The sequence below is a fragment of the Varanus komodoensis genome, unplaced genomic scaffold, assembly GCF_004798865.1.
Source record: "Varanus komodoensis strain SLA01 unplaced genomic scaffold, ASM479886v1 scaffold25, whole genome shotgun sequence".
Taxonomy (NCBI): domain Eukaryota; kingdom Metazoa; phylum Chordata; class Lepidosauria; order Squamata; family Varanidae; genus Varanus; species Varanus komodoensis.
The window spans coordinates 7989304-8014076 of record NW_025335661.1 but is presented as its reverse complement, the minus strand read 5'-3'; the positions used below and the strand labels follow the sequence as shown (position 1 = coordinate 8014076).

At 39.3% G+C, this 24773-nt stretch overlaps 1 protein-coding gene across 2 annotated transcripts in view; it reads left to right on the top strand.

Annotated features, from left to right (window-relative positions):
* The window catches only part of IRS1 (insulin receptor substrate 1), a 70670-nt gene that overhangs the window by 22055 nt on the left and 23842 nt on the right, over window positions 1-24773 (top strand). Inside the window, exons 2-3 of one of the 2 annotated variants that reach the window (XR_006414986.1) lie at window positions 18702-18764; window positions 18966-21038. The exons of the other annotated variant lie outside the window; for it this stretch is intronic. The gene's annotated coding sequence lies outside the window, so the exon portion shown is untranslated. Of the gene's footprint in view, window positions 1-18701; window positions 18765-18965; window positions 21039-24773 lie in introns of those variants that run through there. 2 annotated transcript variants of the gene reach the window in all.

The window sequence follows — 24773 nt, the reverse complement described above, 5'->3', positions numbered from 1 at the left end:
GTACAGTTTCAAGCAGGATTTTTGGAGATCTGTTTCTGCCCCCATTCCACTGTTACCTCCTTAACAACTTATGTATACAAGCACTAACTTTTGGCTTTCCTGCAGGAAAAGTGAATTTCAAAGGAAAATGTTTATCTTAGATATTTTGTATTTTAAGCACCATAAATATATTTAATTTAACACTTCTTTTGACATGTTTAATAATATTTGGGTTTTAAGGGAAGAGTGAATAGAGCAACTAGACTCAAGATAGAAAACACTTGTCAGGAATGTTTGGTAAACAACTCATTGACAGTGGCAAGGACTTAAAGAAAAGGCACTCGACTTAAAAATTCCACTGTTTGAACAGAAGTCATTCCCACTTAGACTGGGTGTGTGGGCTGAGTTGCTTTTCCTCTGCATCTGCAGCCTCTTCTCTCCCTCCCTACCCCCAGTGTCCAATGTAAGCTCCAGGGACCCCTTAAAGCCCCGAGCATGTGGGTGTGGGTGGGGGTTCTGTCTGCAGGAGGAATATAACATCCCCGCCCCTGCATGAGTAGAAGTCTGTTTCACTCATGCAGCTGGAATTTTGGATTGAAACCAACATGTTGTTTACAGATGCATTTCTTATCAACACATCCATTGCTAAATGGTTTGGGCCTTGTCTCTTTGACTTGAAATAAAATGTGTGGTGGATGGAAGGAGCACAGTTTGTATTTGCTATAACAGTTGACCATGAAGTGCAATTTCGGTGCTTTGCCTGACACGTGGAAAGAACCTAACAAGGTTGTAGTCTTTTTCTCTCTGCAATGTTTCTGGGTGACTCTACTGAATTGCCAGTGCAGGGAATGACCTTGCATCCAAATATGGTCCTACACTTTGGAAGGGAGAGATCCTGCTCCTGGAAAGATGATATGCATGCCCTTGGAAGTACGGAACTTCTTGTTAATATTTAACCTAAATCTACATTAAGCCCATTCCCTCTTCCCAGCCAATAGTCAGGGTGACCTATTGTTCCCTTTTATTTTTTACTTTAATAAAATATGAACAAACTGTCTACCCTCCTGCCCCCATTCAGCCTTCCAATATATCTGATGTTATTCCACATCTATTTAGTTTTCAAGTATTACATGGAACACAGAATGAACAGGGGCCTTGCCAAGCTTAAGGGTTCTTTGCATATATTCTTTGCCTAATAAGGAACATACATAAACAGGTGCATTATGCATAGATCATTTCTGGATCTAGCAGATATACCTGTGTTGGCAGAGTCCTTAAAAAAGAAGAAGAAGCTAAAATCCGCCCAGATCACTCTCTCCATAAAACAACTGATTTGTCGATATTTAGCTTTTTAAAAAGGGTTCTGCTCACAGAGGTCAAGATGCATAATTGTCAGGTTGGAGCCAGTACAATTAAAATATATGATGTTGTTCTTCAGACAATGAGATGAGCAGAACAGCAGCCAATTGTGCTGTTGAAGAATGCTGCTGGAGACCATCTGTGGCCATTTTAGATTCCGCATCTCCACGCCCCCACCCCCATGGTGACAAATCGCTGTCCCGCATTATAGCCCCTTATTTTGCATTACACCTTCTGGAAACGAAAGATGAACATGATATCATATCATGATCAATACATGCTGGGTATTTGGTATGAAATGCCATTGAAACGAGCTATGGAATGCTATTGAAACATCCTCAAAATAACTGAAAAAGAGGTGGGGTTGGAGATATTAAAATGAGCTCATTAATGAGCTCATTAATGAGCTGTTGAAGTTGCTCACACAATCATAGCAGTCAACCTAATTGAGATGCTTCAGTGCGCATGTGCATTAACACTTCCACATTCATTGAGCGTTTTGGGATAGCTCAGCATGTGAACTAGACAGACTGAATTCCCAACGAGTTGATTGTATGAACCAGAGTCCCTGCATAGTTTTGGTCAAGGATCACTCCATGCTGTAATATGTTATGGTTTGTAAATGTGTGACAGATAAAATGTTGCAGTTTTGAGAACTGAATTAATATGCTTGTTTATCTAAATCCAAAGCTTGTGATTAGCCATCTTTAAGTGCTCTAATAAATATTTTCTTCATCACACTTTGTAACTTGCAAGTTTCTACAAGGGGAAGGATGTGCAGGTATGTAGCTGGGGTATGTGGTCTCCCAGCCCTTTGAACTAGGTAAAGAATGTTTCTTGAGATAGGAGAATGAATGGCTGGATGGTGTTTTCGGCCTTAGGGCTTGAAACTCACAAGGGGAATGTTATGTATTCAAAGCCTATTTCACACATGTCTTTGTTACTATCAAGCATTCTGTAGCAGCAGCAACAAAAAAGAGCTCCTTGAAGTGCTTTTATTGAATGGTTATCTAGAAAAGAATGTGAGGGATGTGCAAATTGTGATACAAAACCATAAACTGATTTCAGTCTGCCTTTTATTTATACTGAAAAGCCATTCAGAGTTAAGGCTGCTTAATCCAAATCACACAAATCAGGCCACTGCTAGCATTTTTCATCATAACTATCATATTTTCTATGTATGAGATGATAGCATTTCTACCATTTGTGACTGTCCATTTGAATTATCCCATATTTTATCCAATAAAACTCTGCTTCTCAGTTTAACATCCTGCATTAGCCAAGAAAGGCCATTGGAATAGCATGGTATTTGGGGATGGAAATGCTGCAGTGTGAGTCCATGGATGTCTGAGGCACGATTTCAGACATCTGTTCCCAAAACTCATACGCCAAACCTAATGTGTAATTAGACATTTAACAATACAATATCAGCAACTTTTCTGGAACCAAATCTTTGTTTTTATGTGATCTGTTTACTCTTATTCTTGCTAGTTAGCTGAGAAAGTTTTATTCTGTATCTCAAGAGCTCTTGTGACATTAATTGCATTTATATCCTGCTTTTTTTCCTCTTGCAAGGAACCCCAGGCAGCTTACATAGCACCATTTTATCCTCCCAACAGCTGTGTGAGGTAGGTAGAATGAGAGTGAGTTACAGGCCGAAAAGTCTCCAGTGAACTTGGCCAAGTGGGGACTGGAACCCAGAACTCCAGATTTGAATCCTGTAAGCTGATACAGCTGTTTATTGTCTTTGAATGGGACAACAGGCTGTTTGTAAGATTTTACAAAGCCACAAACTGCACATCTCAACTGCCATGAAATCAGTGGAATTTCAACTGTCCCAAAATGGGCAAGATTGCAATTTGTGTGTTTCTATAATGTTTCCAGGTTGGTAGGTTGTGGTAGTGAATTAATCCTGAGATACATCTCTCTGGTTTTCAAGCATCCCTTATCATTTTCCTTCAGTGTATGTAACTGGAAATGTTAATTGGTCTTTTTAAAAGGGGACATGGAAATGAATTCATAGGTCCTGCTGAATTTGCTGGCCCATCTCAGTGTGCCATGGGCATGTTGCACTGAAAAAGAGTTGAAATACTTTTTGAAATCTCTTTGCTCAGTTCAGCATCTTGGGCCTTTCCATTCATCTGAGATTGATGCCCTTTTCTGTGAAACAAAGGTAATGCCACGGCCACCACCCCCTTGTTGCCTTTCCTTGGTAATCCAGCAGTCACTGTGCTTCTGTACGGGAATGCAAACTGCTGCTGCTCTTTGCATGACCACTTAACCTGGTATGGGAGAAAAGACACTCAAGAGCTTTTGTTAGGGGTTGTTAACTCTCTCCCATTTAATGTGAGTCCATCTGATAGAGATTTGATTAGTTTTTAACCCAGAATAATCAATAACATAAATGCACTTAACATCACATTCTAAAATGTAAAGTGAAATACCAGCTAGACTGGACTGTGAATGATTTCAGTCTGGCAAATATTTATTCGGAAGAGAGTTGCTCCGCCTGCTTTGGCATTGAGTCTTCTTGGTGCTCTTAGCTCTCTCGTCTTTCCTCTTTCAGGTGGTAAGAGGCTCCTGCCACAGCTGCAAGAGGAGCAGAAAGGCAGAGAAGTGCAGTTTGTTGCTTCAGAAAGCTTGGAAGTTCCTGAGAATCAGACTGTAGTTATCGATTTACTTGTAGGTGTCAGATTATGCAATACCATTCCTTAGGGATAAAAATCCTGGAATAAGTAGCTAGAGAATTCCTATATGCTATACTAGGTCATGCTGGCTAGGAGTGATGGGAGATTTAGGCCATCACATCTGGAGAAGCTGCATTAGATGTTATCATGGAAATTGACTAGCAGATTTGGTGCCATTCGTTTTAAGGGAATCAGAGTTGTGCATTAATTGCTGCAAAAATCTATAGTAAGGGGGACTAGATAGCCCTGATAGTAGCACCTCTAAGATATTTTCATGCACTTAGGGAAATGGGGCCTTGATAGGAAGGCTAAAATTAACACTAGGAATGGCAGATATTTTTGCAGCATTCAGTTTTACGTTCCTATTGTGAAGTATACATTTTTCTTTTTGGCTGAATGAAAATAATTGAATGGATACAATTGATTCAGATTGAGTAGTAATTTTACTCCACCTTATATGACTCTGGCTGTGTCAACTATTTTGGCACCTTCTAATCTCCGTGTCACCCTATGACAGGATTCCCTTAAGTTCATTCTGCCTTAGCAAGTGAAGGTCACATAGCACACTCTTTCTTTCATTTGCCATCTGGCAGTTTATTATTAGCAGTACTGTGAAAAACAGAAATTAGAAACACAGGACCAAAACAGTCTTTGCAAGTTCAGCCATTTTGCTCTCCTAAATGAAAGCAACTTCTCCTCAGATGGCATTTTGGTCAAGAAAAAGAGGATTCGAATCCTACCTTTGGAAGACACATGGCTCTTCTATAGGTAATGTGTAGAATCTCATGAATTTATAAAGCACGAAAAGATAGCAAAGCTCATCTCTGTGAGCACAAACCCTATATTTGTAGAGCTTGCAACATCAGAAAAGTGGATTTTAAAAAAACTTTTACATTATTTCCATATCACTATAGATAATAATAGATAGGGCTCAGTCCTAATTGTAACTTTCTATCTTAAAATCCTAGCCGAACTTGTGAAAAGTGCAGGAGTATATAGAATCACTGGTTTATATGACCAACACTTTGATCCTACTCAGAAATAAGTTCCAGTAAGCCCTTAGAGCTTTGGAAACGTGTGTAGGATTGTAGCCTAAGCTTTATTTTCTAACGTATTTGCTTGACACCAATAATAGTATTTGTGTAATTTTCATGGTGCAAACCGTGGAAACCATAGAGTTTTGCTCTTTTCAGGACACCTGATGAATATTACTGTTAAGAAAAAAAATATTTTTGCAGATGCAGCAGTTCTGTACAATCATGCTATTAGAATTTGAACATGTACATTAAAACATGGACACAATGATTGTTCAGTTATGTGCATGACTCAGTTCCCCTTTCCTGATCCAAGCGGGATTTGGCTTACTTTCTTTTCTTTGACTACTCCTCCCTGGCTCTGAATCTGTCTTTTTCCAGTTTCCCATTGATCTTGCATCCCATCTCCTAGACTTTTTCTTCCACCATACCTCCTTCAGTTAGTGTCCTTGCCTCTGTGATTGCTTCTGCTGCATTTCGTCAGGCCCTTAACCCCTTTCCATCTTCCATTTAGTCTTATTCAGTGTCAACCCCAGTGTTGGCAGTGTTGTTGGATAAATTTATGTAAATAGTTGTGAGAAGAGGGATGACATTGTCTGATGATTTCAAGAAGGCACTGAAAACTCTTCTGCTTTCCTGTTGCAGTTTTTAGGGAGATGGGATCTTTGAGAGATTTTACCCTATCATTTTCCTCTCAGCATTCCACTGTCTTCTCCCACCTATACCTGCTAAGAATTTCAGTGATGGAAAGTGGACAGAGACACAACTCTACCTGAAAAATAATTATATACAATTCTGAGGCAGTCCACCCAATCTCTAAGTTTCTGCATTATGCTCATTATGTTTACTGTATATTTGACATAGCAAGAAACTGTTGAAAAAACAGTTGAAAAACCAAGGTTCTAACCCATGTGGCTCCCATTACACAAGGCATAATGAACAATGAACATTTGATTCCTTATGTTGTTGTTGTTCCCATAAAATACCAACTGATCTCTATTTCTGTGCAGCTGTGTATGTTAGTGGTATGTTTCTTTACAGAGCTTGCTTTTGCAAAGCTGAAGAGATATTTCTAAGCTCAGTGTTTTAAAGAATGCAAATAGTGCATCTGTGTCATAGTGAAATGCATGTTATATGTACGACAGAATGTGAATAAATACCTAAATTGTGGTTTTACAGAAGATTTTAGCCAGAAAAATGAATGAAATAGGGTATTTAGAAGAGGGGAAGGGTGAAAGGGAGGAAGAGAGTATTATGTGTGCCTCCAGACCAGAGCTCCCCCACCCCCACTCCCCAGGCATTTTTCTTATCACAGAGGGGCTTCCAGCTCACTAGGAGAATGTGTTCTTCCAGGATATTTTCTTGTATTCTGCTAACCACTTGCTTCCAGATTTTGGTTATGCTTACAGGAACAGGTGATGTTCTGGGAATTTGGATCTCTTGAAGGTAGTTCTCAAAATGGAGAATTTGCAGGGCTTTTGGCACTTTATTCATTCTTTACTGATTGGCTTGTATACACCACAGAAAGTATGGGACAAATCCAAAAGTCTTCTATCTGTTTCTAAAACACAGAGTAAAAGGTAAAGGTTTCCCCTTGACATTAAGTCCAGTCATGCCTGACTCTAGGGGGCGGTGCTCATCTCCGTTTCCTAGCCAAGGGAGCCAGCATTTGTTCGCAGATAGTCTCCGTGGTCAGGTGGCCGGCATGACTAAACACCGAAGTGCACGGAACGCTGTTACCTGCCCACCGAAGTGGTACCTTTTTATCTCCTTGCATTTCCAAGCCGCAGATCACTGCATACTCTACTGGGTAAACTGTCAGCACTAAACCCAGATATATGTGAACTAGGTATGCCTGTGGTGAAGAGCTGCTCTCTATATATGCAAAACTCCTCACACTTCTTTCTTGGTACTTAAGCAGTTTCAGGACTGAGTTCTATTTCCAAAAAAGGGGTGGGGGTGGGGCTCTAGGGGTGGGGGTGGGGCAAATATTCTTGGGAATATTTCCATATTGTCAAACTGGAGTTGACCCAGGGAGGGGAAGATACCCACAAGTGACTAACTATAATTACTTTAACCGAAGTTTTTGTTTTAAGTCCATGTCTGAACCCTGATTATTATAGTCAGAAGTCTAGTCCTTAAAGACGATATCCCAAAATCTGCGATATTCCAACATACCCCTATCCAAATATTTATCTTTGTACATGCATCTTATGTCTTCCTTTATCACATCTACCTGTCATCTGTCCTACTGTCTTGGTTTATTAATTGGAACCTAAGAGCAAGAAGAAACAGTCAAGAGCAAATGCTAATCTTGCACTTTTAACAGGACATTTAATAGGGCATTGTTTATTCTTTTTCTAGAACAGATCCTTTTAATAAAAATTAAACTTTCAAAAGTTACTTACAAGCAGCTGTTTGTAACATTTCTGCTTGTTTGTTATTACATATACTTTGTGTTTTTATGTGGATTTTCTCTATTTAGTGAAAACATATGGGGCTTAGTACATCTTACCCTTATACAGATTTCAGAGCTATTGAATCAGGAAATATTTTGAAGAGTCCGTTTTGTAAGCCACATTCATTCATTCATTCCACTTACTGTAACTCACCTTTCTCCAGGGATCTTGAGGTCACTGACCAGGTTTCATGTAACAAAAACTGAGGTAGCATAGGTTGAGCAGTCCCCTCAGTTGGAGCCAGTCTGGAGTAGTGCTTCATGTGCTCAGGTGCAACTCAGGAGATCTGGGTTCTAGTCTCCACCCAGCCATTAAGCTCACTGGGTGACTTTGGTCCAGTCACTGACTCTTAGCCTAACCTATTTCACAGGATTGTAAAATGGAGAAGATGATTATGTGAGACATCGCAGACTCCTTGCAGGAAACAGGCAAAACTAGGATGCACTTCTTGACTGAGCAGGGTTTCAGGCTTGGGATTTCCACAATCTAACCCAGCATTTATTTATTTTTCGATTTATATCCTGCCTTTTTTCCTACAAAGGGTTCAGGTAAGCTTATATCTCCTCCTCCATCTTATCCTCACAACAAGAGCCCTGTGAGGTAGGCTGGGCTGAGAGTCTGTGACTGGCCCAAAGTCACCCAGTTGGCTCCATGGCTGAGCAGGGACTAGAACCCAGGTCGTCTGAGTCCCAGTCCCATGCTCTTAACCACTACACCACACTGTCATTCTAGTTAACCACTTGTGCTGCAAACCAAGTCTAAACAAAAGGAATGGAAGACAAATCCCGTGAAGACTAATAATAAGTCAGAGTGGGGATCATGGTACCCAAGTGCACTGTGAGTGTGCATGGTGCCACTGAGCTAATTGCAGCAAAGCGCTCACGAGGAGGCTTTGCTTGTATGAACGGGTTTTGAGCTGCCACGGTCATGCGGAGTATGGCAAGCATGCGCATGTCTTCTCTCTGGAAATGCCTACTCATAGAATGACACCTTTGCATACATGTCATTAGACTAGTGGGCATACATTTCCTTGGCACCTTTGTGCAAGCTGCTGGTCAGCAAGAACTGGGTCAAATACAGTCTCAGATAAAGTTGAGTTGAAGATCTCACCACCTCTATTTGTAAGTCTGTCTACAACCTTGAGGAATATAGGTTTGCATTTTGAAAGAGGAGGTGTCTGACATCCATCCCAAAAAAGGAGGAGGAAACAAAACATTTGCTATTGTATTTGCTATTGTGCAGGTTGTATCCCTTCAACTGTTCAATGGCATCTCCTTTGTAATTTGGGACCTCATGGGAAGGAACCTTCCTGTCTCAAATTGCAATCCAGGTTTTTTTCCTGTTATTATAAAAAAGGTAAGGGAGACCTTAGCCATATTAGCTTTAAAGCTGAGTCCATTCCTATGTTAAGAGTTCATGGATCTTTCCACCATAAAAATAATTTATTTTGAAAAAAACGTTTTCTTATTACAGTATATATGAAAAAATCTGAATACTTTGTCCCAGCACTAGTCTGAAAGCAATCTCCTGTTAGTGTCTTCCATACTGCATAATAACTATTAGCCATGCTCTCCAGCATTTGACTTGCCCACTAATTAATAATGTTAATTAATAGAATGTTAATAGATTGTCAAGGTGAGCTAGGAATACAGGTCATATCTATGTACCTGGATGGAATCTAAGAGCAGCATTTCTTTGGAAGAGTAAACCAGGAGCTGAGGGTAGTTCTGAATTTGGGCTGGTGGTAGGGGCAGCACGTAGATTATGAAGAACAACACAATAGTTTAATGCCAAATGTCTTTTTAAACACTAGACTTTCTCAGGGGAAAAACTTGCTTTACAAATCTAAAAACACTCCAAATCAATCAACAGCCATAGCTTTCTATGAAAGTAATTCATATACTTACATACATATTTTTCTTATTTTTATACTGTCAGAACAAGTATGATTTTTAACGTACAAATCATTAATTAGATTTGTGAATTGTCCACTGGAACTACAAGGCTAAAACTAACTCCCTGTAATTTGATAGCTTCAGAAAAATGACACCATTTTCTATCTAGAAGATACCCTATATAGGTCTGGGCCCTACCACCCCTCCTCCAAGTCAGCTTGGGAAAAGCAGTTTCCCGTGTTATTTGAGGCAGGCAAAAATAGAAGCTAGAGCTATTTATACCTGCTCCAAGTGGGAGAGGAGCAGTGGAAGACAAGTGGGGAGCAGAGTTACCCTGGGAGCTGGGAGAACAGGCCCAGATGTTCCTCCCATGATGGGAGGGCTCTGAAGTAGCAATCAGGAGCCTTGTTATATGGGCAACAGCAGTGTCAATCCATGGAATCCATTCTTAGAAAGGTGACTGGAAAGAATGAGGAAAAAGAAGATTGCTGTTTTGGTACTGCTAAAGGGAAGTAGGAGCACGGGGCTCCCAACTGACCCAAAAAGGATCAGGGAGGAGAAGAAGGGAAATGAGCCATGTTTGAAAAGCCTGTTCCCTTGAGCTGATATCTTTGGGGTGTATGCTTTGAGTTGTACAGCAACCTCTTTATGACCCATCTCTGGCATGATTGTAACACTTGGAAGCACACTTTTGCTAGGGCAAAGCCAACTGTTCCTGGTTTTGTTCATTTTATTTACTTATTATATTTATATCCTGCCTTTTTCTCCGATGAACTCAAAGCAGTTTACATAATCCTTCACCTCTCAATCCTGTCATCAGAGCAACCCTGTGAGGAAGGTTTGTCTGAGAATCAGTGACTGACCCAAAGACACCTAGTGAAATTTTGGCCAAATGAGGACTCCAACCCAGATCTCCTGCATCTCATCCAATATTATAACCACTACACTACACTGCCTTTCCATGTTCTTTGATAACATAAGCCTTATATGTCATAAGGTAAATATAGCAACTCAGTTGTATATGTCCATAAGTGGAAGAAAAGACCCTAATCTAGCAAAACTCTGGAAAGAATCCAAGGGTCTTTATATGGGTAGTTACCTAACTCTTCCTGATTTATCAGTTGTAGCTGCTTTGTCAACAAGTGTCTGTAGTTGGGACTTCCCATCCTCCTGATGAAAGCCTTCCTCCTGCGTAGATGCAAGGGTTTCCTGGCAGCCAGGCAGGCGTGCCAACAACAGCTGAGTCTCCAACCCTGTCCACTGCTCTCAGTATCCTGGGGAGCTGTGGGTTGAGGGGAGAATTTAGGGAACACAAGCAAGGCTTGGAATAGGGTTAAAGGGATTCCTTTAGGGGCCCAGTGAGGCATCCCTGTGATGGGGCTTTTCAGTTTTCTGTGGGAGTAATCTCCCTTGGGGCTGGATCAGCCAGAGAAAGTTGGATCAATTCCTGACAACATACGGTACTGATATTTTGAAAATGCTAGTAAACTTGGTGCTGTATCTGATGCAGCAATTCCTTATGTGTTTGTGGACTGATTTGTACCCCCTTAGATCAGGGGTACACAAATGTTTTGAGGATGAGGGCTGGATTGTTCTTCACCTTAAGAACAGCAGGTCAGAAGAAATCAGGGGTGTGTCCCCATCCTCTAGTATTATCCCTTTTGGCACCTGTGTGCAGGTGAGTCCCAACTGTTTCCATTGCTCATTCCTGTTGCTACTCCTGAGACCCAAAAGAGCAGCAGGGATGAGCACTGGATGAACCTTAGCTCCTGCTGCTAGGCATTCTGAGCTTGGAGATGGGAGTAGAGCCTAAGCAGTGCCCTCTGGAAGAACTCCAAGAGATATCTTGAGCTAGATTGGGGTGCCCTAATCTGGGAGGCTGGCGGATTGGAAGTTCTGCACCATTGTCTTAGACCTTGAAGCAAGAGTATGATCAGAAATTAATGGTCATTGAAACAAGTCATCAAGATGCCAGAAGCTGTGTGAATTGGTCCTGTGAATCTCAAAGACAAAGAATACCTTATGCAAAACAAGGCCACGTAGGAAAGGATTACATTCCAATTTAGGGCAGCTCATTAAATAACAACAATGAAGGAGCATTCTTAGCTAAGTCAGTTGATTTTCTCATAGAACTATATAGGTGGAAAGGATCTTGAAACTTCTCCATCCTCTCGTTTAGTTCATGATGTTCTTTTATTAACTTTCAGGACAGAATTGAAAAAAAGTTATGTTATATTGTTCCACTTCAAATTCATATCTATGGAAGATGATTTCTACCTATTTGAATTGGATTCAAAATATAGAGGCGAGGACAGAGTCACAAAGACTAGTTTAGGCAATTTATTTTGTTGGCGGCTCAAATTCTTCAATCAGAATATTTGGGTGCAATCCAGTGAATGTTAGTCATGCCTGCATCCAATTAAAATTAGTGGAATAATTCACATAACTGTGGGCTAGACTTACCTTTTCCCGGGTTGAAGATGTATAAAACTCAACCATGTAAATAATGATCATGTGCAAACTGCAGTTATAAATACATTAGCACATCATGTGAGGCACCTATCCAGTGATTTTCTCATTGCTGCCAGTGTTTGTTTTCCAGAATCCTTGCTCAGAATTGCAGATTAACCAGCAGCTTTTGCTATAAGAATCCCTTTAAAATGGGTATAGTATGGGAAATTGAGTAGATAGCCAGTTTCCTTGGTTCCCATAAAGTAGTATTTTGTATATGCATCTCACACTGTTCTTTTCCTAGGGATCATTTGGGCATAGTAGCCCTTAGTAGCTCTCTAAAATACTTAGCATTTACTAGAACAAATCTCTTTACCTCTCGGTGAAGTGAGTTCCATAACTGGGTTGCTACAGCAGAAAAGGCCCTACTCCTCCTCGTAACAGCACTCCACTCCTATTTCAAGGAGGGCTCTTGGAGAAGAGCCTCTGCAGATGATGTTGAGGTCCAGGCAGACATTCCATGAGAGAAAGAACCTCTTTAAACCATTCCAAACACTATCATACTTCCTGCAATATTTTACTACAAGCACACAGTATTTTTTATTTTTTTAGAATGACACATAATTGGTATGATGAGTCTCACCTTCATGTGAACTGTTTCCATGCATTGTGGTAGTTTACCCCAGGTGATAAGAAGCATTAATGTCTGGAAGGGCAGTCAGGTTAGTCTGCTGCAACAAAGACAGCATTCATGACTCTGATGGTCTCCCCCTTGTAAACAACAGGGACAGAACTGTGCCACCTGCTCTTTTAAAATCGGAAAGGAGACATACTGGGGGGTGACAGAAGAGACTAGAGAGGTCAGCAAATGAGCTATCTTGAGACTCATCCCGCCTTTCCAGTCCAAAACATGATCACTACCAAGCCAAGAAGTCTCATCTAATGAAAATGCAGGGCAGGGAGGTGACAAGCATCTCCACTTTCCTGCCACTCTGCATTGGATGACTGTAAGCTTCCAAGTTTGGGGGCTTACTGTCATCACTACAGGATTATTCTCCTAAAGACTTGATAATGTATAATAGCATAAGCTTTTGTGGACTAGAATCAGCTTCATTAGATGCACCAGATGCAGCTGTTCTGTAGCCTGTGAATGCTTACTATAATAAATGCATTGATCTGTAAGAAGCCACAAGATGTATTATATGTATTTTACTCAGAAGCAAATCATATCAAGTTCAGTGGGGCTTGTCTCATAGTGAGTGGGTACAGGCTTGCAGCCTAAGAATATTGTGACAACTTTCAAGTTAAAATGCATTATTTCAAAAATTTAATATTAGAAGCATTGAAATAACCCCACTACCTGCATATTTAAATGATAATTTAAAATTTTTGTTCATATTTAACAACCAGTAATGGAATTCTAATGTTTTCTTTCAGGCTTTAGAATTGTCTGTTTGTTGTGATTGAAGCAGGCAGAACATCTGGATTTGGACAAGGCAGGAAATTGTCCCTATGTTTAGACAGATAATATTTTGGAAATGCGCAGTCTGTATCTTTCATTGCAAAAAACATTTTGTTTTTCTTTTAATGACAAAATTATAGGTCACGTGTCAAAAGAATTTGTCAGAAAATAAAATGTCATACCATTATCGCTGTTTCTAGGAAACAGGAAGAAACAAAGCAGCCTTAGAGGCATTTGGATTTTGTGTGGCAAATGTGTATCTGGTTAGATGTTGGAATCAGGTTTCTCTTGGAGAGTAACAGAAGACAGGGATAGACAGAATAAGAGTTGGAGAATGCTCACGATAGGTTTCTCTACTTATCTTTAAGGACTGTTCCATAGTACAAAGCAATTACAGTAAAGACAGCACATTTTAATACGATAAATCAGGTTTATCAGAACACTTTTTCTTCTCATACTGATGTTCAGAAAGGATCACCAACACCAAGGGCCTGTTTCAGAGTATTCTTTTCTTTTGGAAGCACTTACAGAGACTGATCTGTTATATTGACCCACTATTTATGTTTATGAAAACTTATCATTGGTGAAGAAATTAGATATACTGGAACTTAAGGAGGAAGGGAATAAGAAGCTGCATCGATCCCATTTGCATCATCAGTTGATCAGCTCTTTAGCATCTGTATCTGAAGTGTCTTTGGACCTGAGTTTATATCTTATTCAGCAACAACTCTTGGTCTGTTGGAGGCTACTGCATGCCTTTAATAAGGATTTGTCTAAAACTGCTGGTGATGAACACAGCTAATGCTTTTAGAATCACATTTTCCTTCTGCATAGCCTGATGTGCATGATCCTACTTAATCTTGAAAGCTAAGCAGTGTTGGGCCTGGTTGAAATCTGGATGGGTGAGTTTAAATGTTGTTAACTACCCAGAGAGCTTTGGTTATTGGTGGCATAGGAAGTTAATGTGATGATGAAGATAATGATGTTATGGCAATACCCACATAGTTTCCTTCTTTTAGGAGGAGTTTATTATATGGATAAACTTTGCACTGGAACACACACTGATTTTTACTGATTGGCATGACCTTTTAAACTAACTGCCTGCTTCTTAGTAGTTAATATTCAGTGCAAAGGATTTCTCCATGCCTCTTTTACTGCTAAAGTTCTGATGTTACAACACTGGAAGGATAAACTCGCCAATAAAAGAATGGGTGGATGACATAATGCTTTCAGCATTTCAACAGATAGTACACAGATGATACATCTACAGATTCTTTGTCTGCCTTTGCTGAAGTGTACATATAGAATTCTTAGAAATATACATGCACTTATTTTATATGCAGGTATGTAAATTGATTATACAGCTCTGTGTAGGTACAGTCCCTTGCCCCTTTCCTCTTGATGGTTTTGTTTTGTTGATTTTTTATCATTTTAAAGAACTTTTAAAAATTCTCTTCTCCAGAGCATTTCATGTTGCATTAGTGGTCTCAGAAGTGACAATAGATTCTGATAAATTTGGGAGGCTTGATTGCTACTACAGAAATTGCTGATGCAACACAGACATGCTGCAGAAAAAGGTAGAGGGCTCATAGAATTCTATTTCTGAAGAACGAGTTGCTATGTTAAGGCAGTGTGTACATGTATATTAATTGGTGTAAAGTTTCATGTGTGCATAAATGGACTGTGTGTAGAAGTTGAATGGTATGTAAAGGGAATGTGTGTACATGAGAAAGAGATGGGGATGGCTGTGACCCCACCTATTTTAGGCTATGCTTCTTCCTAATGTTAGCATATGGCCCCTGTAACTTGGCCCTTGCTACTGTTGTAATGGTATGGTTGAAGTTTACCTTCTACTCAAACATTATAGTACCATTATATTTTATTATAATAACCTTATTTCTGTACTGCTATTCTTAATATAGTATTAGTTAGCTATTCCTTCAAATTGATAAACCTTCTTTTATCTTCATGGATATGAGGGTGTTGTGGAAACTAAATATGATTTATGTTACTATTTAGAAACACAAAACACAATAAAATACAAATAATCAAACCAGTTGAGAGGCAGACAGAACATTAAGACAAATGATCCAGCTTAAAATGTGTGGGCAAAGAGAACAGTTTTAACCAGGCCCCAGAAGAATTGCAATGCCAGTGTTGATGACATGCTTGAAAGGAAGATGTCTCAAAATCAGGTCAGCACAGTTTTTTTTTCTGATGGTAGTTAAGCTATTTAGATTTATAGAATTCAATGCGTATTTTGAATGATTCAGACACATTTACAGCAGTTCCTATCATCTCAAACAAACATTGTGTGCTTCTATATTGTCCTGTATTATCTCTTTCCAATAAATCTGGAAACGGATGTGCATTATTCATTTGATAAAATGAGGATGGTCCAGGCATGTGGTTTCATTTTCTTTCTAAAAACTCAGTCATTGTGTATGCAACATGTGCTGTGGGTACTACCAAAATACATATTTCAGTTGTTTGATCTGGGGATGCGGGGTTGAAGCAATAAAATATTATACTTACTTTACTTATTATTTTGTGAAGACTTGCAATTCAGTACTAAAGGAATTTTGGTTGATGTTGTTATATCAGTGTTATAAAACAATTAGCTTTAATATTAAACGTGTGACTGGTAAATTATTTCTGCATTGACCCATTTCCACCTATTTTCTTTGGCTGTTTTACACTAGCAGTTCAAAAATAAATTTTGCTATCACACATTGGGCTACGTGTTGTGGAGAGTATAAGTGAGTCACTTTCTGAAACTTGCAAGGCATGAAGAACTTGATGAGGGACAGACTGGGGCCCTTCAGTGTAACTTAATCCAAAGAACAGATAAATTCTTTTCAAAGTCAAAGTTAGGAATGAGTTCTTTCCCAATTTACAAATGTTCCAGCTCCTTATAAACAGCAGATTGATTTAGCGGTTTCCATTCTGCTGTGTTTTAAGTCACAACCAGATTTGAGATGGCTAAGTCTTTAATATAATGTAATATAAACATATATTCTTGGAATAACAACCAGTTAATTGAAATTATTTCACAAAATCTTTACTGAATCATTGTGTTATCTTTTCTGTTCTTTCCCTCTCAGTTAACCTTACTGTCTATATCGTTACTACTCTTTTTAAGGTCTGTCCTCTGTCTTTCACATTGATTCTGAGTCAGGGAGTAAGTCCTCTTGGCAGAATGGAAAAGAACACACTGGTGTACTCAGAGTGGTCCAGTTTTGTGTGATTCACTTGGGTTCAGCTGCTGCAGTTGTCAGGTCTTTGTTCCACTAAACCAAATGTGGGCAGGTTTTCCTCCTTCCTCATCCCACAAGAGCAGATGTTGCTTGTAAAATTCCATCAGCATATTTAGTGCACATTTGTATTACCTAGGTATGGAATGAACTAGCTTAGTCATCTGACCCCTCACTCGTCTTGTGTTGCGCTTCCTGTTACTCATGAGAGAATGCCGAACCCTTGCTTCTTTCTTTATTTAAAACTTTTTGTAGCTGTCTTTCAAGATGGGAGCACTTCTTCCAGCATACTTCATTTCAAGTTGTATTTGAGCCTATCCAAACTGGAATATAGTTACTGAGGGCTGCTTCATAAAAGCATGTGATTTCTCTTTATTTGGCTACTCAGCACTTGAAGGCCTGTTTCTGAATGAATGTGTTCTGGACACTGAAAAATGTGTTCTCGCTGGGGTGCATTGAAGGTTCTCTCAATGGTGTCTGAAACAGTGATGGCTCATTCACACACACGCCATCAGTTGATTCTGCAGCTATCAAGCGAAGAAGCAGTCCATTGTATGTTTCTTTCCTTTTCCTGTTTCCTGGATGCCTACTTGCCATGCAAAATAATAATTATTCATAGCAATAGCATCAGTAAATTGAGACAATAGAGAATAGGTATTTAAAAGATTTAAACTAAATTTGGGGCTCCTTTGCTGTTTTTGTTTGCTTAAATGCAATTTCTGTCAAATTGGAAATAGCAGTTTTCCCCCAGACTATAATCCAAAAGGTGTTACTTGTTCTCTTGTATAAATTTTGGTGCCCAGTGTTCTCCACTGAAGTGCCAAATGGTGAGCAGCAGAAGCATTAATGTTTGCAGATATTTATTGATTTATATTATTTATATCCTGCCATTTTTCCTTCTAGAGAATTCAGGGTGGCTTATATAGTTCTCTTCCTCCTCTCAATCTTATTCCCACAACAACACCCTGTGAGGTAGGTTGGGCTGAGAGTCTGTGACTGGCCCAGAGTCACCCAGGCAGCTCCATGGCTGAGTGGAGACCAGAATCCGGATCTCCTGAGTCCCAGCCCATGCTCTTAACCACTACACCATATTGGCTTTTGTTGTGTTCTAAAGCAGCTTTAATGAAATGACCAGATTTATAGCCATACTTTCTATTCATCAAAAGGAACTATATTGCAGAGTGTATATTTTTATTTCCCAGACCACCAAAATAGCAACTACCTGAGCTATAGGACCTGGTTTGTGTATGCTTTCAGAGTTTTCTGGAAGCCATCATTATTTATTTATCACTAAATTGCATTAATGTCAATTGAGGTCATATTCATAAATGTAACTTCAGTTGTCTTGCTAAACTGGCAGTGCCTTAAAGCAGCATTATTGTTTGGTTCTTATCTGGGCACAGCATGTTTTGATCTGTATAGGGAATATTTTACAAAGTGAAGGCCTCAGAAGAAACATAAACAATAGGAAAAGGAAAGGGCAGCTGTTTTGTATTAGTTTTTAATCTTGACTACTTCTATATTGCCCAATGTTATGCAATGTTTTGTCTGCATGTGAGACACTGTGGCTTAAAATATTATAAATGTCCTGGTCACATTTTGCCATTTTAAAAGGAAAAAATTCAACAGAATGTATAAATCCTCATACTTTTTACTTGAAACTGTAAAGTTGGTTGACCTGGAAAGGGTAGATATTTCTAAATGATGGTGTAAGAGACATGTTGCATTAGGGACCTCTGTTTTCAGACAGTAGCTTTTCATTAATTCTCTGCAGTAGCCCTAGTGCAGGGATGAGTAACCTTTAGGACCCCAGATGTTTCAGACTATATACCCCATAAGCTTCAGCCAGCAAAGCCAATGGTCAGACATGACAGTATTTGCAGTCCAAAACATCTGTAGTAACAGGTTGCCTACCTTTGTCCTAGCATATCTATAGATAACTTTTCAAATATCTAAAGACTGCTCTTATGTTTCCCTTATTCCGAGGTCAAACAAGTCCTAGGTTGTAAACTAAGACTGCAAGTCTCAAATGCGAGAGCAAGAAGGTTTCAGTTTCTTCTTTGCTTGTGGTCTTCTTCTCATTGATATAGTTGTTGGATTTGTTTCTGTCCTCTTAACTAGGCCTCAAAGGACTGGCAGAAAGTACAGGAAAAAAAAGGAGATGAAAGTATACATATTTGAAAGGTAAGAGTTTAAATGTATCTGCATTTTAATCTTGAGCTGAACTATAATTTAACTGCATTAGTTTATCTTCATCACCATTCTGTAGATCCTAATTAAATTCTCACTGATGTGTTGCTTTGTTGCAATCTCACCCCCACCTCAATATTTTAGTGTTTACTGCCAGGCTAGCCACTAAATTGTTTTTTCTTTCCCACCCCTCAGCAAAATGGCAAGATGAACATCTAGGATATGGTGGCATTTCCACACTGCAATTCTGAGGAGAAAAACTATGATACTGTCACATAAAATATGTATTTCCAAATTAGTACTAAGACGATAAAGCATATCCTTGCATTTAGTAAGAACTATTCTGAAGACATGTCAGCGAGGAGGACCACACTAATGAAAATGCAAGAAGTTTTTCCAACATTCTTGTGCCATAAGTCCTCTTTCTGCTTCTTTTATAATACCACCATCACTGCAAAGAGTTTCTCCATCAGCAACAGTATCTTCAAGTAAACAAACCTTGCAAACACTTGAATCCCAAAAGTGCTCAGCAACATCTGTAGACAAGAAGACACTTGAAGATGAAGAAAAATACTGCAAGAGCAATATATTCTGGAACCCCATAGTTAATAAATGAAATTGCAAATGCACTTTTAGATTATCAAGATCATCATACCATTTACCTATAGACATGATTGCAGCAACACTTTTTTGAGTCATAATTTGAACATCCAATGGAATCTGAGCAAAGAAAACATCAAAAAACCACTGTGTCTTCTAGCGATATTTACAAATGGATGGCCAAATGTGAGGGGCAAAGAAATTACACAATATGTCAACCAGAGTTTTACAGAAGCATTGCAACCGGAGAGAAGAGACATGCTGCATGGTATATCATTTCTCAAATATGTACAACTTAAAGAATATTAGGAATGATAAAAGTGTTTGCTTTGCTGCCTAACAATGCAAATAGTATGACAGTAGCATGAGAGATCATAACGGATATGTGTCCATATATTACTGAAATAGGATGTTCATACCATGGGCTAAATTTGCTCAAGAAAGTCATGAACTCTCCAAAAGATAGTTAGACAAGTAAAAGAAGTTATAAAACAAGTGTTTTTGATAATCCATAAAACAGAAATGCTACTCATATTGCAGGTGCAATCTTCAAGAAGAAGCAAGAAGACAAAAATGCAAAGAATAATATAGTGACAATGCAGCTCTGTAGTAAAACTTGATGGAGAAGAATGGTGATCTCCTTTGCAAGTTTACAAACAAACATACAAACAAGCTCTTCAAGAAAGAATAATAGTTAAGGATCTTAAAATACTCAGATATGTCAGAAACACTGTATTTTATGAGTGTGATTTAGCTGCAAAACACCCTGAAGATTTCTAAAGCCAATTTCTTCAGCAAGTCCCTGCATCTGAATCAGACAGTGTACTTTTGCCACAAATCAGTGAGATAACAACAGTGAGAAAAACAAAGATGAAGAAGCAGAAGTAGAAACAGAAACTGATAGTAATATATCATAAAACCTGCCTAAGTAAAGTTGATGTATATTAATTGACTGTTGGTTCATCTCACCCCCGCCCTGCCTTTTCCTCCATTCTTTTTATGGGAATGATTGCTTTATGTCTGCGTGACACTGTGGACTAGAGGAGACATCATTCTCTTCGTTTTACTAATATTGATATTTTTATTGTTTTTTCCTGTTCTGCATAAACTGGCACAACCAAGGAGCTTCCTTACAGTACAGATATTCTTTACAAAAAAATAAAAATAAAAAATATAAATAAATTCAGTGTGTACTTATTGTTTGAGCAAACTGTACAGTTAATATGTCAAACATTATAATTTTATATTAGACCAAGTTGTACGTAATACATATTTTCCCTTAAGTAGCAAACTGACTTTCAATGTATACAGTCTGCTGATACATTGACAACCCCCTCCAGCTGAACAGAAAGTCATTTTCTCGGGGGAAAAAACCTGGAAATGGATTTTTCCCCATGCCTTTAAAATTTCTTGAAATTTTACAATTGTACTTCACATACACACAGAAACATTAACAATTGTGTGCTATGAGCAGAGATGAAGACAGATGTCTGAGATTTTGAACTCTTCTTAGAGTTTGGGTACAAGAATGGTCATGAAAAGCTCCTGTACTTCAAAGTGTATTACTAAACTATTGGAGGAAACCTCCTAAGGGATCACAAAGGCAGAGCAACACACAGGGTTACCCTTGCTCTTGCAAAAACAAGGGAATAGCTAAAATGTTGCATATTGACAGAACAGAACAAACTTCAGTGGTCTGGTCTCCTGCTTTGCCCTGGAACCTGGATCATCCATAGGACAAATACGGCTTTTTCCTAAGTGCTGACATATCATACTTTTTGGCAGAATACCTCAGTACCATCTACTTCTTGGCCTATCCTGGTGTCATGCATGAAGCTCCGACAGAAGCAGTGACTCATGAGGAGGACTTGCACTTGATGACCAGAGTCATCAAGGATCGACCCCACAACTCAGTGTAGGGACAGCAGAGCCAACTGCTGCGTCTTCCTCTGACTCTCGGCACGTTGAGCAAACGCCTGGTCCTTTATTAGAACCAGGGAGTCATGAGAAAGAGGAAGCTGCGAGTTCTATTCAGAAAGAGGCAGAGCAAGCTGCCTTCCCCCCCCCCCCCCCAATGCTGATTCCCCCGAGTCAGAAACAAGACACAGTAGGCCTTGTGGATTTTTCAAAAGCTGAGAACAGGAGGATTTTACGTAGGAAAGGCGTGACTTGGGAGAATGATCCCATGTGGGCTTGGGAAGAGAAGCCATTAGGGGGTTAACATCTGTATAGCAAGGACCGCTATTAGAGAGCTTATCTATAGAGTTGTAAATCTTGTAGACAATTAGCATTAAAGGACTTTAGTTTTATTGCTGGTGAATGTGTGGATTGTTTACATACTGGACTGGCAAGACATCACACCTGGTCGAGCTGGCAGTGTAGGAGAGATAATTATTTGGTGAATTAATAGGAAGAGTGCGGATGAATGAGACCAAAGGCCTGCCTGGTCCAACATTCTGCTAATGCAGTGGACAACCAGATGCTTCTGGGAAGTCCGCAAGCATGGCATCCATGGAATAGTGAACTCCTTATGTTTCCTAGAAACTATATTTAAAAGCATAATGTCTTTAATACTTGAAACAGCATATAGTCATCCTAACTAGTAAGCATTGATAGCCTTATCCTACATGTATTTTTACAACTCCTTTTAAAACTGTCCAAGCTGGCAGCTTTCCCTGCATAATTTCCATTGTTTTTCTGTTTATTGCATGAAACAGTTATTCATTTTGTCTGCCCTGAATCTTCCACCTTTCAACTTCATTAGATGATCTTGGGTTGTAGTATCATATGAGAAGGAGAAAAAGTCTCCTATCCAGCTTCTTCACCCGATGCGCCATGATGTATCTCCTTGTTATATCGCCTTAATCACCCCTTTTCTAAGGCAAAAAGTCCCAAACATTGTAAACTTTCCTGATAAAACAGTTCCTTCAGCCCCTGGATGATTTTGGTTGTCCTTCCATGAGTACGTTGCATTGTGCTACATTGTACCAGTAGCCTGCATTTTTGTCTTCTAATATTTTACCTTCCTCCTTCACTTTGAGTGGCAATATTGGGTCAGCAGAGACCTTGAAAAGAACACCCAACCAGGGTAGGGGATGGACACAGACCTACTCTGGACTAGACGCATCCCGTTCTCTCCCTGAATATTGACTTTGGTTTGTGTCTTGATGTAGAGTGCTGATGATTGGTTTGGGTAGCTTTGGAAAATAGAACAAAGACTTGTACTTGATTCAGTGTAAGCCTCTTTGGTAAAGTACTTGTGTCAGAGTAAGTTGTTAGGAGGCATTGAAAGGTGAAAGTTGTGTGCAATATCGTGTTACAGCTCTATTGTGAAATAGCTTCTCATTGACCATGTCTTTGGTAATGATGATACAGCAGGTGTAGGAGTTTCTTTTTCCACTGGGATGACACAAGTAGTCTATGACATCATTTATATCAAGTATCTTACAATATGATCTTCAAAACAGGACACTTGATATGGCTTGGAGCTTGTGATGAATTCCTTCACAATATTAGTTAAAGCCCCTTTTGGATCTTAATCATAGTTATTTCCCCTGCTATATTAATAATAAGTAATAATAAATGAATGGATTAACTTTATCAGAGGTATATTATCAGTGAATCTCCTCATTGTTTATAGATCTTGTGGTAGGTAGAACGTAGAGTCTAGCTCTCTGGGGAAAGCAGCTAAGTTTTTTACTCAGCACAATTAGTTTCATAGACCTCTCCTGCTTCTAAAGAGTGGAGAACTACATCATCTTTTCCCAGATCTGTTATTCTCTGTGTTTTCTGGAGTCAGAAAATCTTGGGCAATAACTCCACAATCTCCTGTGACAGTGGGCCACGTTGTATGAGATCTATGGTGGTGTAGTGGTTAGAGGGTTTGACTGAGACTCAGAAGATCCAGTGTGTCTTTTCACCAATTGGCCATGAAGCTCATTAGGTGACTTTGGGCCAGTCACAGACACTCAGCCTAATGTACTTCATGGGATTATTGTAAAGATAAAATGGAGAGGAAGGGGACCACATAAGCCAGCTTGGAATTATTAGAAGAGGGTAGCGGTGATGTTCAAATAAGCAGCCATGACTTAAATAATGGTGTCTTGCTTTAAATCCTGGAGTGTGCCAGGGACTGTTTCTCTAATTACCTGCTTGTGCATCGCTTGTGTCATGAAAACCTGAGCAGCATTGTTTGTTTGAACATACAAACTACATGATCAGCCGTGCCTGGGTGGGTTCTTAGGGAAATGGTGCCCAGCATGTGCTAGGAGTTGAAACAAGCCACAGTGGCTTCTGGGACAGAGTCTGGACAGATGGATAGAGGCTTCTTCCTCTTAGTTTTTCTAGGTCTGATTTCAGATTTTCCCCATGCAATAGGGTGCATTAATTGCTTGAGTGTGCTACCCTTTTCAGTTGCTTGCAGTCTGCTTCAGGGTTCAGTTCAAGTGAATAACTCTTTCAGTACAAGTCTACCTGAGCGCTCAGATCATGAAGAGGCCCTCCTCTGTATTTTTGCACCCTCAAAATGTGGACAAAACTGGCTATGCACCAAAGGGTATGTACTGCGAATACCCTAAATTGTGGAATTTACTTCTTTAGGAAGTCTTCCTTCCTTCTGACCTTCTCACAGATGTTAAAAATCTGCCTATTTCAGAAAGCATTTTAAAGTATGGTGATTTTAACTGCTATTTCCTACTTTGATCAGTGTATTTAATTTGGCTGGTGTGTATATTTAATTTGGCTTCAGCTATTTATTATTTTGCTGCTGTATTTGTGTTTTCATTTTGGATCATTTTCATTTTTGTTAAGTTTAGGATTTATGTAATGACTGTTGTTTTCTTTTGTCTTTTGATCTTGTTAGGTCTCATGGGTATCCCATGAAAGAAGGGAATGACAAAATATAATTAACAAATCTCTTTATTTCCCTTTCTAATCCTTTTATTCTGATAGCTGAGAGAAGGAGAGAAGAAATATTGAAAAGCTGCGGGCAGCCTTCCCCAAAACACTGCTTCTTCATAGTCTTCCTTGATCTGCTCCCCCACCAATGGGGAATTGCAGAGAAATGTTCCCCTTTGCAACTGAACCACCCTGGTCTTGTATGAATAGATTGCATTTGGAAGATAGGGAGTTTCAAAGGGGAATATGCATCTTTGTTCAGATCTGGAAAGGAGGAAGTTCAGAGAACAGGGAAGTACAGAAGTTCTTTTCCCAGTTTGTCTATAAGTAAAGTGCATATTCAGAGCACAAGAGGTAAAGGCCTTGGGAGAAAAATTAAAATATTTAGGGAAAAGCGCTTTTTTCTGAGAACTAATAATGGTTTATTCCATAAAACTGGGGATATTAAACAGCTTTGTTCTTTTTAATCTCTGTAAGATTACCGGCATAGTTAATTCATAATTACAG